Raw genomic sequence first — 13,428 nt, 5'->3', positions numbered from 1 at the left:
ATAGAAAATCTGTTTATTTGTATCAGCCCGTTTCTCAATCACGCTAGATATGGCATAAAGGAAGAAGCCACTGTATTCTGAATGGCTTCTTTGTGCCATCTATTTCCACAAAGCTTATTTCATCGTGATGCCACCAAATCTTCAAGTGTATCGATACTCCTACTTTACGAACAGCAACAACACGAGGAGGCTGATGAAGAGATGAAGGGACTTGCTGAAGGCCTCAAGAGATACTAATTCATGGATGCAGAATTTGAATCTAGGCCTTTGGACCCCAAGCCTGGTTTTCCTCAATGATGCTGTGTCATCTGGACCTTGCAGGAAGTTCTCAGCACAAGCAGGAATGAACGAGGCAGATCTGTGACCCAGTGAGGCCAGTCCTGATGACAGCAAAGGACCGGTTGGAAGGTAGTGAATTCCAGGACTTTCAGAGCTTAAAGGGATCTAGGGAGACCTGATTCTGGGGCCCATTCTTCCGGAATCATGTTGGGTGACCTAAAGCAACTTCCTCCCCACCCCCCATTTCTGGGCCTCATCTTCCTCATATGTGAAATGAAGGCGATAGCAGAGATGATTCCCAGGACTGTTTCCTGTTCTAAAATTCTATAAGCTTCTGTGCAGAAAAGGCATCCTGATAAGGGTAGCAAGTCTTAAATCACCAGGAAATCACTTAGGGCCAATGCAACAGCAGCTGATATGGGGCAAAACCAGCAGAGGAAGGCTTCTGGGAGGAGATGAGCTTGAAGGATGTCTTGAGTACGGGTAGATGGTGGAAAGGTGGGGAGATGTTGAGGAGCTCACGGCATGGGGCGTTTCCCAGAAAGATCTTTTTCCCAGTTGTCTGCCATTACCAACTTGGAAATGACTGAAAAGGGGCTCAAATGTGCAAATGAGTGGGAAATTTCCTTCACTTGCTGACCCTCTGATAATATCAACAGCATACTACACCAACACAGAGTTAAGAACAAGAGGGTCTAATCTAGTCTGTATTCTCACTTCAAGGATTCGGAAGCCGTTTGAGACCCGGCAGAGCAAGACTCACAAGCCAGAACCCCGAGCATCTCAGCTCTCCACTGGCTTTGCCTGGAAGAATGTGCTCAGTCACTTCTGTCTGACTCTGCAACCCCAGGGACTGTAGCCCACTGCAGGTCCACGGGATTCTCCAGGCAAGAACACTGGAGTGGGCTGTCATTTCCTCCTCCATTTGGGTTGGGATCTTCCCAACCCAAGTCTCTTGCGTCTCCTATATTGGCAGGCAGATTCTTTACTACTGGTGCCATGTGGGAAGAATCTACATGCCTTTAAGTTTGTAAAGCCTCTATGTTAGGAGGGGCTTCTTAGAAACTATTTTTATAAAGGATAACTTAGGTTCCTCTTTAATACTCTTTTTAACATAAGAGAGGCTTCCCTGGTGGTCCAGTGGTTAAGAATCCACTTGCCAATGCAGGGTACATGGGTTCAATCCCTAGTCCAGAAAGATTCCACATGTTATGGGGCAACCAAGCCTATGTGCCCCAACTACTGAGCTCACACTCTCTAGAGCCTACATCACAACCTAGAACCTATTCTCTGCAACAAGGGAAGTCAACACAGTGAGAAGCCCATGCATATCAATGAAGACCCAGTGCAGCCAAACAAACAAACAAACAAAAAAATAAGAATCTTAAAGTTTAAGGCAAGGTTGTTTTCACTTTAAGCTTCAGGCTAATGGTGCAGTTTGAGGGTGGGTTCCATCTGCAGTCTGGCAGAAGAAGTAAAGCACAGAGAAGCCAAAGGCCTGCTTCCACCTCTTGTTCCACTGCGGAAGGGCTCTGGGACCTTGGTTTTGTCCCTTGATCTTCCTGCACCTGCGTCCTCATCCTTGCGCTTGCTCTTCCCAATCTCCCCTGATGGGCGACTCCTACTCCTACTCAAATCCAACTCAAATGTCACTTCCTTGGACAAGGCTTCCTCATTTCTTAAACAGGCTAAGTTACTCCTGGGACTTTTTCTGTCACTCCTATCTATTGAAGGACCAGGCAGCCTACATGGTTGACTGTGTAGTTCTTGAGGACAGAAGCCGAGTTTATTCACCTATGCATTTGCCCTGGTTTCCAAAGAAGGGTCTCAATGAACGTTTGCTCCTGTCCCTGAAATAATTCAGCTAGATGATCTCAGAGATCCCTCATAGATCTAAAATCCTATGGTCCAGGTCTGCTCAAACCCAGTGGTATAACATCTGTCTCCCAACACCACTGCCATAATTCCCAGCTGTGCTTTTAACAGGATTAGTTGCAGGTAAGGGTCACACTTTCTAAATTTTGATTTATGAAGTCTGTAAGATACAAACCTGTTAAATCCAAAATGTCTTCCTAGTGAAAAAGTGTATTTTCTGTAACGGAATATTGTGTTGGTTGCTGAATCTGACAGACTAGAAGCCTGTTTGCTACAAAACTTGCCGCAGGCTGTTGGTGTCAGCAAAGGGCAGGAGTTTTAGGAGACATGGAGTAATTTTATGATGGCAACATGGAAGTAGAAGCGAGACATTTGGAGACTATTTCTTCTTGATGAAATGTTTATGTATACAGTCTTTCTTCTGCTTGGAAGGATTTCAACTACTTGGGGTCCACTTGGAATCCTACAAATAATGAGTCTCCATTGACCAAATATCTCTAAGCTAAACGCTAGTGCAGAAGTGACACTCACTGGCTTGGGAGAAGTGTGAACTTTATTGCATAAACATGTTGCTGTGTTTCCAATTAGTGTCTGGTGAGTTTTCCCCCCTACAGTCCCTTCCTGTTTTGCTCATGTTTAAACTGCAGCAGCCTTCATGTAGCAGAAGGTGTACCTTAGGTCTGTTCAGATCTGGATTAAAAGTTGAGCTGCCTGTACATAACTGATTTTCATAATTTGGTAGATGCTATGTTGGAGAACAGGGAGCTTTCTCCTAGCTTTTGCTTTTCTATCACAACAGTGGGTTCTGCTAGAAATGTGATTTTCAGGAACTTGTTTTTCCTTCCATCAATACTGGAATGCAGGGTTTAAATGCTTCCTGAGCTTGTTCTCTTGGACATGTGTTCTGAGTGGGTGTGCTCTCTGAATGTTGAACAAAATATTGCTCAAAATACAAAGGGGCCTTCACAGAAGGCCAAGAAGACAACGATGCTCCTTCCTGGAGAAAACACAGGAGACAGGAAACCACAGAGGCCTCGGTGAGCCCACTGCAGTGCCTCATCTTGTCTGTTCACCTCCCTTTTCCATGGACAATCCAGTGGCATCACCATGTCAAGGTGAAAGATTATCACAGTTGGTGAGTAGGTCTCCTGAGTCTAAGGCTGATGCCTGGGAAAGCCTGCCTTCAGTTGCCACTTGTCCTGCTTTTCTCTTTTGAAATCCCGGAGCTTGATTTTGTAGGAAACAAGGGGAGACCACGGGGAACATCCTGTCTGTCGGAGGACTACTGGGCAGCCTAACCACCTGCTTGACTGCTTTTTCACTGGGGGAATGGAGAGGAGAGGAGAGGAGGCCTGTCTCCTTCAATGACTCGCTGTGGTGCAGACACACCTGCTTCAGGCCCTGCTCTGAGCAGGCAGACCTTCGCAGTGACTGGGGCCTGAGGCTGGACCCCAGCACCAAAGACAGAAGGAACCAGCTGTGAACAAGGTCGGAGCCCACTAGCCATCCTTGTCTCTCTTTTCTGCTCACCCAGCACGTATCCCTCCCGCCCAGCACCTCCTCCATGTAGTGTTCACCTGAGATCTGTCCCAGCTAACAAAAGGCCACACCTGCTGCCTGCAGCTCCTTCCTCTGATTCTCTTGTCTCTGCTGAGGTTGTAAAAGTGGATGTTGGCAACTCTTTGAAAGCACTTGTCTAAGGAACCAAGGTCCAGTTACTGCCCAAGAGAGGTGTACTCTCTGATGCCTCCTTCTCCTTAGGAGTTTGGATGCTAATGCTTCAGGCAAGAGGAGGGAACATAGACTCCAAAACAGCCAACTGGATGACTGAATACATCACTTGACTATAGCTGGTGGAAATTTATACTCCAGGTTCCATCTATTACATCCTCTGATCCTGAAAAGGGGTTGGATTTACTATTGATAACCGAAAGAAAAGAGGGAAACAAACTCGATAGCACAGGCGGAGTGCTAATTCTACAGTTACCCTAACAGAGACCCTCTTGTTCTCACACACAGAACTGGGAAAGGTCTCTCATATATTCTAATTTATTCCTTACAATTATGAGAAATAGGTACCTTTGCCACCATTTCACAGTCTCAGATGGAGACCGAGAGCTGAAGTCACAGAGCTACAAGGGTGAATCTGGTTGGTGAATCAAGTTCTGTCTGAAGCCAAAGTTTATGGTAGGTGGCCTGGACCGTAAGTATGGGCTTTGGTACCATACTAGTTGGGATTCCCAAGTGGCGTCAGTGGTAAAGAACCCACCTGCCAATGCAGAAGAAGTTAAGAGACGTGGATTCAACCCCTGGGTCAGGAAGATCCCCTGGGGGAGAGCACAGCAACCTACTGCACTATTCTTGCCTGGAGAATCCCATGGACAGAGGAGCCTGGTGGGCTACAGTCCTTAGGGTCATAAAGAGTCGGACACGACTGAAGTGACTTAGTGGGTACACATGTGCCATACTAGTTAGAAGCCCTTTAGAAAAGTTGTCTCTAAACACGTTTCCATCTGTGAAATGTGGTTAATAATAGCACCACCTCAGAGGGTTAGTCTAAGAGCAAACAGTGTAACCCTGTGCACTGTTTGCCCAGGACTTGGCAGAGTTGGTATTTTGGTTTTAAGGGAGGGCCACACTGTCTTCTATTTGTAAACCAAATCAACACACTGACTTGGTCTAATGAATCCAAAGACGGCAACCTGGGTTCTTGGGGGGTAAACACACACACACACACACACATAAAACACACAGAAACTCCCCATAGTAAAAACAGGAACGCAGACAGGCAATGTGCTGAATGTGATGAAGGCAGGGTGTTTGGATAAATTTCCTCCTGGGGAAAAGCACTGTCAAAGCAAATTAAACCTGCCGTCTCCCAGAAGCCCAAACACAGGCCAGCTCCTGCCAGTATCTGAGTGAGCCTTTCTCCCTGAACCCTCCAGCCTGGCAACGGGCAGGTGCCAGGTGCCGCAAGGCTGTTCCATGGGCCTCGGAGACATCAGTCTCCGTAGGTGTCCCAGCTTTCTTTGCAGATGATGGAACTCAACGGCTTCAGTCTGTAGCAGTCAAGGTCAAGGCAATGACAAACATCTGACAAAGCTCCTGATAGGCTGGGCTTGAAGCCAGTTCTGCACTGGCATTTGAACTGGGAGATCTGCTTTCAATCCTACCCAGAAGTCTACCAACTGCTATTATTAGCAGCTCCAAGGAGGGGTCTAGGGAAAAGACTGTTCCCTTGATTATATTCACTCTCGGTTCTTTATTAATTATTTGGAGGCAAACCAAATTTCACCAATGAGACTGTGAGCTCCTTGAAGACAAGCAATATGTCTAGTTCTCCAAAGAGGCTGGTGAGTGTGACACCCAAAGTGAGTCCTCGGTAACATCTGTTGTATTGAGCAGCTGAGCAGAGTGCAAGGGGGAAATGGAGGACAGAGGTCAGGGTCAGGGGCATGACACAGCAGTCAGACTCAATAGAACAGCTGGTGGCCAAGGCAGCTATTGTTTCCTTGTTCTAATTTTTAGATGTGCAATGCCTAGAAGAATGCAGGGGGTGACAGAAGTTCAACTTTGCATTGCACTGTCAGTCTGGATATGGAGCCGAGTTGTTCATATCCAGAAGGCACATGAAGAGAGCAATAACTGGAGCATGTCCACTGAAGAGCAACCAGGGGGTTAAGAGAACTTGAAATCACATTTCAAATAAAGAATTCTTGAGGGAATTGGTAGTTCAGCTGACTAAGGGAGTATGAATCCTGCTAAAAAAACCTAAAGCGCTGTTATGTGAAATAAGGATTAGCCTTTTGTTTTGTAGCCTTAATAACTTGGCAGAGGTCCAGTGAGGACTATCAGCTCAGTTCAGTTGCTCCATAGTGTCTGACTCTTTGTGACCCCACGGACTGCAGCACGCCTGGCCTCCCTGTCCATCACCAAATCCCACAGTTTACACAAACTTATGTCCATTGAGTCAGTCATGCCATCCCACCATCTCATCCTCTGCCGTCCCCTTCTCCTCCTGCCTCCAATCTTTCCCAGCATCAGGGTCTTTTCCAGCGAGTCAGCACTTCGCATTAAGTGGCCAAAGTATTGGAGTTTCAGCTTCAACATCAGTCCTTCCAATGAATATTCAGGATTGATTTCCTTTAGGATGGACTGGTTGGATCTCCTTGCAGTCCAAGGGATTCTCAAGAGTCTACTCCAACACCACAGTTCAAAAGCATCAATTCTTTAGCACTCAGCTTTCTTTATAGTCCAAATCTCACATCCATACATAACTACTGGAAAAACCATAGCTTTGATTAGATGGACCTTTGTTGGCAAAGCAATGTCTCTGCTTTGTAATATGCTCTCTGGGTTGGTCATAACTTTTCTTCCAAAGAGCAAGCGTCTTTTAATTTCATTCCTGCAGTCACCATCTGCAGTGATTTTGGAGACCAAAAAAATAAAGTCAGCCACTGTTTCTCCATCTATTTGCCATGAAGTGATGGGACCAGATGTCATGATCTTAGTTTTCTGAATGTTGAGTTTTAAGCCAACTTTTTCACTCTCCTCTTTGACTTTCATCAAGAGGCTCTTCTTCATTTTCTGCCATGAGGGAGGTGTCATCTGCATATCTGAGGTTATTGATATTTCTCCCGGCAATTTTGATTCCAGCTTGTGCTTCATCCAGCCCAGCGTTTCTCATGATGTACTCTGCATAGACGTTAAATAAGCAGGGTGACAATATACAGCCTTGACTTACTCCTTTCCCTATTTGGAACCAGTCTGCTGTTCTATGTCCAGTTCTAACTGTTGCTTCCTGACGTGCATACAGGTTTCTCAAGAGGCAGGTCAGGTGGTCTGGTATTCCCATCTCTTTAAGAATTTTCCACTGTTTGTCATGATCCACACAGTCAAAGGCTTTGGCATAGTCAATAAAGCAGAAATAGATGTTTTTCTGGAACTTTCTTGCTTTTATGATGATCCAATGAATGTTGGCAATTTGATCTCTGGTTCCTCTGACTTTTCTAAATCCAGCTTGAACATCTGGAAGTTCACAGTGCATGTACTACTGAAGCCTGGCTTGAAGAATTTTGAGCGTTACTTTACTAGCATGTAGGATGAATGCAATCATACAGTAGTTTGAGCATTCTTTGGGATTGGAATGAAAACTGGCCTTTTCCAGTCCTGTGGCCACTGCTGAGTTTTCCAAACTTGCTGGCATATTGAATGCAGCACTTTCACAGCATCATCTTTTAGGATTTGAAATAGCTCAACTGGAATTCCATCACCTCCACTAGATTTGTACCTAGTGACGCTTCCTAAGGCCCACTTGACTTCGCGCTCCAGGATATCTGGCTCTAGATAAGTGATCACAGCACCGTGATTATCTGGGTTGTGAAGATCTTTTTTGTACAGTTCTTCTGTGTATTCTTGCCACCTCTTCTTAAGATCTTCTGCTTCTGCTTGGTCCATACCATTTCTGTCCTTTATTGTGCCCATCTTTGCATGAAATGTTCCCTTAGTATCTCTAATTTTCTTGAAGAGATCTCTAGCCTTTCCCATTCTATTGTTTTCCTCTATTTCTTTGCACTGATCACTGAGGAAGGCTTTTTTATCTCTCCTTGCTATTCTTGGGAACTCTGCATTCAAATGAGAATATCTTTCCTTTTCTCCATTGCTTTTCACTTCTCTTCTTTTCACAGTTATTTGTAAGGCCTCCTCAGACAACCATTTTGGTTTTTTGCATTTCTTTTTCTTGGGGATGGTCTTGATCCCTGCTTCCTGTACAATGTCACAAACCTCCATCCACAGTTCTTCAGGCACTCTGTCTATCAGATCTAATCCCTTGAAATGATTTCTCACTTCCACTTTACAATCGTAAGGGATTTGATTTAGGTCATACCTAAATGGTCTAGTGGTTTTCCCTACTTTCTTCAATTTAAGTCTGAATTTGGCAATAAGGAGTTCATGATCTGAGCCAGAGTCAGCTCCCAGTCTTGTTTTTGCTGACTGTATAGAGCTTCTCCATCTTTGGCTGCAAGGAATATAATCAATCTGATCTAGGTATTGGCCATCTGGTGATTTCCATGTGCAGAGTCTTCTCTTGTGTTGTTGGAAGAGGGTGTTTGCTATGACCAGTGCATTCTCTTGGCAAAACTCTTATTAGCCTTTGCCCTACTTCATTCTGTACTCCAGGGCCAAATTTGCCTGTTACTCCAGGTGTTTCTTGACTTCCTACTTTTGCATTCCTATCCCCTATAATGAAAAGGACATCTTTTTGGGGTGTTAGTTCTAGAAGGTCTTGTAGGTCTTCATAGAACCGTTCAGCTTCAGCTTCTTCAGCATTACTGGTTGGGGCGTAGACTTGGATTACTGTGATATTAAATGGTTTGCCTTGGCAATGAACAGAAGTCATTCTGTCGTTTTTGAGATTGCATCCAAGTACTACATTTTGGACTCTTTTTTTGACTATGATGGCTACTCCATTTCTTCTAAAGGATTCTTGCCCACAGTAGTAGATATGATGGTCATCTGAGTTAAATTCACTCATTCCAGTCCATTTTAGTTCACTGATTCCTAAAATGTCAATGCTCACCCTTGCCATCTCTTGTGTGGCCACTTCCAATTTGCCTTGATTCATGGGTCTGCATTCCAGGTTCCTATGCAATATTGCTCTTTATAGCATTGAACTTTACTTCCATCACCAGTCACATCCACAATTGGGTGTTGTTTTTGCTTTGACTCCATCTCTTCATTCTTTAGGGAGTTATTTCTCCACTGATCTCCAGTAGCATATTGGGCACCTACTGACCTGGGGAGTTCATCTTTCAGTGTCCTATGTTTTTGCCTTTTCATACTGTTCACAGTGTTCTCAAGGCAAGAATACTGAAATGGTTTGCCATTCACTTCTCCAGTGGACCACATTTTGTCAGAACTCTCCACCATGACCCATCCATCTTGGGTGGCCCTACATGGCATGGCTCATAATTTCATTGAGTTAGACAAGGCTGTGGTCCATGTGATCAGATTGGTTAGTTTTCTGTGATTGTGGTTTTCAGTCTGTCTGCCCTCTGATGGAGAAGGATATGAGGCTTATGGAAGCTTCCTGATGGGAGAGACTGACTGAGGGGGAAACTGGGTCTGATTCTGATGGGCAAGGCCATGCTCAGTAAATCATATAGTGAGGACTATAGTCCTTGGGAAATGGAGTTGGTTCAATACAAGAACCAATAGAGAAGAACGCCACTTACTCTGTTGGGTTATATTCTATTACTGTGTATGTATCTGCCCAAATATTGTAAGCTTCTTGAGGGCAGGAAATGTGTTATTTATCTCTGAATCTTCAGTAAATAGTACCATCCTTGACTCAAAGCATGTGTTAAATGAATGTTTGTTGAATGACCAAATGAACAGACTAGGTGAGCTATAAGGGCACACATTTCCAGTTACTGATGTACTGAGGGAGGGGGCAAATGGATGACTGGGATATTGCAGGGAGATTAAGACAGACCATATGGTATCTTCCAAATCCAAAATTTCATCATGCTATGAGTCATGGAGTAAGGGAACATGCATGGATTGGGTCAAGAAACTTGGGTTCTTTATTTACAAAACAGAAACAGACTCACGTATGAAAGCAACCTAACTGTCCATCAACAGAAGAATGCATAAAGAAGATGTGGTGCATATACACAAAGGAATATTACTCAGCCATTAAAAAGAATGAAACAATGCCATCTGCAGCAACATGGAGGGACCTAGAGACTGCTACACAGAGCCAGGTGAGTCAGACAGAGAAAGACAATTATTACATGACATCGCTTACATGTGGTGTCTAAGAAATGGTGCCAATAACCTTATTTACAAAACAGAAGTAGAGTCACAGATGTAGAAAGCAAACTTATGGTTACCAGGGGGGGAAAACGGGGAAAGGATAAATTGGGAGGTTGTGATTGACGTATACAGACGGCTAAATATAAGATATATAACTAGCAAGGACCTCCTGCATAGCACAGAGAACTCCTCTCTATACTCTGTAATGTCCTAATAGGAAAAGAATCCAAAAAAGAGTGAATGTATATATATGTATGTGTGTGTCACTGATTTACTTTGCGGTACAGTAGAAACTAATACTCCAATAAAAATTTTTAAAACAAGACAAACTCACAGACATAGGAAACAATAGGAAACAAAGGGGAAATGGGGAGGGATAAATGAGGAGCTTGAGACTAGCAGATAGAAACTATTATATATAAAATAGCTAAACAACAAGGATCCACTGTATAGCACAGAGAACTGCATTCAGTATCTTGTAACAACCTATAATGATAAAGAATCTGAAAAAGACTATATATACATGTATATATACAAACACACATATGTATAACTAAATCACTTGGCTGTACACTTGAAATTAACAAAACAGTATAAACCAACTATACTTAAAAAAAAAAAAAAGACAAAGAAACTTGGGTTCTAGTCCTACCTCTGCCAGCAGCTTCTTAGGCAACCTTAGCCAAGACCCTTTTACTCTCAGAAACTTTCTTTTCATCTCCAAAATTCATTAAATTTATTCAGCAAACATTTATTGAGCATCTCCTCTGGCTCAGGAAGTTACCCAGTACAGTGGATGACTTATATGATCTTTCAGGTCAAACACCCTGTGATCTAATGAATCAAACCAAATTGTCACTATTTAGACATCTACACTAACAGATGAAAAAGATGAGAAAATAAATCATGATGTTTATGGCCTGAGGGAGGGAAAGGAAGTTTGCTCTTTTAAGAGCAGACCTCACGTTTTTAACCCTCTCTGCTGTGTCCTCAAGTAACTAGCTTCCCTTTTTAATGTACCATGTGAGAGGCATCTCCAGTGAGGCACCGAAGAAGGAGGGCCCAGGGATGGGAGCCCAGAGTAGGTGCCTCACAGGCTGCCTGGCTAAGAGCTCCCACTCTGGCCCCCAGGCTGTTGGCAGCAGCCCTCACAGATGCCAGGGCCTGCAGATATCTCTGCTGCCTTTCCCAGGGACCTCAGCCCACGCGTGGTCTGCTGCCAGGCTCTGTGAGCATATGCCAGGGAGGCCAGCGAGACACACGGCAAGTGGCGATGAGACTGCCCAGTGCCACGCTGTTCAAGAACACAAGGACCTTCCAAGAAGTGCATGCCCTCGTGTGTGGATCCATGTCTCCTTCCTTTACGGATTTATCCATCCTTCATCCACACCTCCTCCTGAGGAGCTATGCTCTGCCCCTAGTTCCTGCCTGGGCTGTAGGCACAGGTAGACCAGATGACTGGCCACAGCTGCTCGGACTAGAACCCAAGGGGAGTCATTTTCAGAGGCTGCTCGGTGCTCTAAGACATGGGCTGCTGCACAGAGGTTCTGGCCGAATAGAGTCCCATTACGCTATTTGAAATCAAATGTGCCCGGGGAATACAGCAGCTGGTGATGAGAGTGGGAGCCAAAAGACATGATAGGAAGAGAGGGGCCCAGGAGGTTTTCCTGGTTGGGGGGAGCCTACGATCAGAAGCAGCAGTCCTGGGTGAGCAGAGGAAGCCAGCCTCGGCTGGGAGAGGTAAACAGTGGGAGTTCAGAGCCAGGCAGAGTCCACTCTGCCCCCGGGGAGAGCGGGACGGGGCTGGCAAGCAGCCTGGCCTCCCACCGCATCTCAGTGCCTGTCTTAGTCCCAGGCCATGTGAAGCTTTTTGAAGCTACTTCACCACCGCACCTGCCTTTCCTCGAGGTGGCCTGAGAGTGTTTTTGCTTCTGGCAACTGAAAATGCCCTGCCACATCCATTCACCTTGGACCTTATGATGAGCTCTACCTGAGAGTTATCAGGCTTCGATAATAACGGGTAAGTGCAGGGCATGATGTTTTTTAAAGCATTTTTGCATACAGTTGCTTACAGTTTTATTTGAGCCTTACAATATCTCTGTATGCAGGAAGGGGAAGTGCTGTTTTTCATTCCCCATTTTGTAGATGGGAACACGAAGGCAGAGAACTCATTCAAGTTCATGCAGCTAATAAGTGACAGGGCTAGTATTAAAATCTGTATTTCTCCTCCCACCTAATTGAGGGATTCTTCCCTACATCACGACTGCCAATTCAACAGGAAAACATGCCGGTCCCACTCTTTTTGCCTCTGGTCTCTGTCAGCTATCGAGTGAGGACAACACAAAGGATTCTGGCAGGACCAGTAAATTCCAAATGGTACTGATTTCTGGTTTTGTTCATTGAATTCTGGTTTTAAAACATACCTGCCAGCATTCAAGACTCAGAATGTGGCTCGCACCACTCACATTGCAGCACACTTGGACAACAATATGGTTCTATCATTTGTTTACTGATCATTCATTCATTCAAACAAGTTGGTTGATTCCACTGGGCTGATGCCATCAGGAGGACCTGAAGAGTGGTCCTTGTTCTCAAGGAGAAGGAAAAAGGTTCCAAACAAGCCACTGAAGTCAGGCAGATCTGAGTCTAGATGTCAACTGGTACTTTTAAGGGTGAGACATAGAAAGTCGCTGAATATCAGTTTACTTATCTGTGGAAGGAGAAAATCATTTGCCTTACACAATTGTCTATATTATATAAAACCACTATGTGTATATGTGTATAAGCACACACCTGGTACTTCGAAGGTGCTCAGGAAATACTGCTTTCTCCTGTCCCTAGCACAGGTTTTTTCTAACTTTATCCTATGTCAGTTCCCTGAGGGGCTTGTTAAAACATGGACTGCTGGGCCCTACCTCCAGAGTTGCAGATTTAATAATCTGGGGTAGGGTCCCAGGTGACGCTGATGCCTGTGGTCTGGGTACCACTTTGAGAACTACTGGTCTTGAAGAAAGGCTGGGACTTTACACACAGGTTTATAAAAACAAGACCAAGAGGACACAAAGATCTAAACTATGCAAGAATGCAAAAGAACTCGTGGACCACTTCCAAAGAGGAGGGCTTGGCCCTCCAGGAGGGAGTGTTTGAATAGCTCTTAAAGAATAGGCCGCCTTTTGAAATGCAAAGCAGTCCTGGGCAAGATGGGGGTCGGGTGAGAGCCCGATGGAGAATAATCATCTTTGCTGCTCCCACGCAGTGACCTGCTGATCATCATGCCAACTTCATGTCAAGTCTGTCTTTGGAACAAATTATTTAAGAAATCAGATTTTTTTCCCCCCAGTTTTTTAAAAGCTCAACTTGGCTGCTGGCTACAGAGTTCCATCTAATGAGCATCACTTTGTGCTGAATTATGCTGTGATGACAGACAATGGAGGAACAGAAAAAGGCTCTGAGGAG

General features: G+C 44.7%; 1 protein-coding gene across 10 annotated transcripts in view; it reads right to left on the bottom strand.

Moving 5' to 3' along the window:
* The window catches only part of TENM4 (teneurin transmembrane protein 4), an 816,614-nt gene that overhangs the window by 159,260 nt on the left and 643,926 nt on the right, over positions 1–13,428 (bottom strand). The gene's annotated exons all lie outside the window — the stretch shown is intronic.

The sequence above is a fragment of the Cervus canadensis genome, chromosome 29 (genome assembly GCF_019320065.1).
Source record: "Cervus canadensis isolate Bull #8, Minnesota chromosome 29, ASM1932006v1, whole genome shotgun sequence".
NCBI lineage: Eukaryota > Metazoa > Chordata > Mammalia > Artiodactyla > Cervidae > Cervus > Cervus canadensis.
This window is presented reverse-complemented; position numbering and strand designations above follow the sequence as displayed.